The following is a 1,305-nucleotide window of genomic DNA, read 5'->3' on the forward strand; positions in this document are numbered from 1 at the left end:
GGGGGCCCGGACAACGGGCGAGACGCGACGGCGGACGGGAAGCCGTCCGGGGGAACGCGGCCAGGGCGGAGCACGGAGGGTGAGCGGCAAGCCAAGTGGGACAGGGCACGGCCGAGTCCAGTTTGCATTATAAAGACGAGCCAAGGGGGCACCCGAATTCCCGACACCACACAATCCATAAACGAAATTAAATTTCGGTGTCACGATGTTCAAGGCCGTGCTGGCCAGGACGACGGCTGGGGCGCGCTGCCCGGTGCTCGGACACCTGCACGTCGTCGGGCAGGTATGCCTCCCGTCCGAGCACCTGGCGGCACTTCACCGCTGTCGCAAGTACATGTAGTTCCAGTATTTTAACCTTGATTGGCATTGGTTCCATATCTTGAACACAATCAACACTACAGTCTCTGTCGGTTTTGTTTCCGAGGTTCTGCTTGTTTGTTTTTGCACCTCTGCCGACTCTGCCAAGATCTAACGATGTGGCTATTCGCAGACTATCCCAGCGGGGAGGCCTGTTAGGCACGCCTGTTACACAAGCGTGTCTGGTGGGGCTGCCTATCTCAGTCCTGGCAGGCGCTCATCAGTGTCTCAGCAGGCAGGTGCGGATACACGTCCCATGTCGCCGAGTACTCGCCAACTCTAATACTCGTCGTACGCCATCTGAAAAAATGGGGGGACCCCGTTCCGTGGCGGTATACGCCTCCAACCGGTATAGTCGCAAGCCGGTCGCAAGCACGTCGTCGGCGTCCTGGCGCTGGGGCCGCACAGCATCAGCAGGACCAGGGTCTGGGTCTACTTGCAGTGGGAGAGGGGCCAGGATCAGGACCGTGGGCGGAGGTCCGGCTGGACGCACCCTTGCACCGGCTGGAGGGGAGGGTCCGGCCGTCGTCGGGCAGCTCAGCCAGAGTGTGGGCGCGCCGTTAGTAGCTGCGCCCGCGCGTGCTCAAGGCAGAGGTGAGCATCGGGCGGTCCGCCTGGACCGGGATGGTCCGGAAAGCGAGAAGTGCGAGTGAGATGGAGCTCTGGCCGGCTCGAGCGTCTCACTTGCACCCGTCGTTTTCGGACCATCCCGGTCCTGGCGGACCGCCCGATGCTCACCTCTGGCTCAAGGTGGCCAGCGATGGTCATGGCGACGCAGAGGCCCGGCGCCCCGTTAGGGATCATCCACAAAGTACGTCCGTGATTCGCTGTTTCAAAACTGCAATGTTCATCCTGTGTCAGCTCTCGGAGCGCCTGGTGGGTAGGCAACTCCTCGTATGGAGTGCATGTGTGTTCTGCGGGCTGGCCTACCTTGAGCCTCGCAGGCGC

Source organism: Frankliniella occidentalis, unplaced genomic scaffold (assembly GCF_000697945.3).
Source record: "Frankliniella occidentalis isolate FOCC.00 unplaced genomic scaffold, Focc_3.1 Scaffold394, whole genome shotgun sequence".
Classification (NCBI taxonomy): domain Eukaryota; kingdom Metazoa; phylum Arthropoda; class Insecta; order Thysanoptera; family Thripidae; genus Frankliniella; species Frankliniella occidentalis.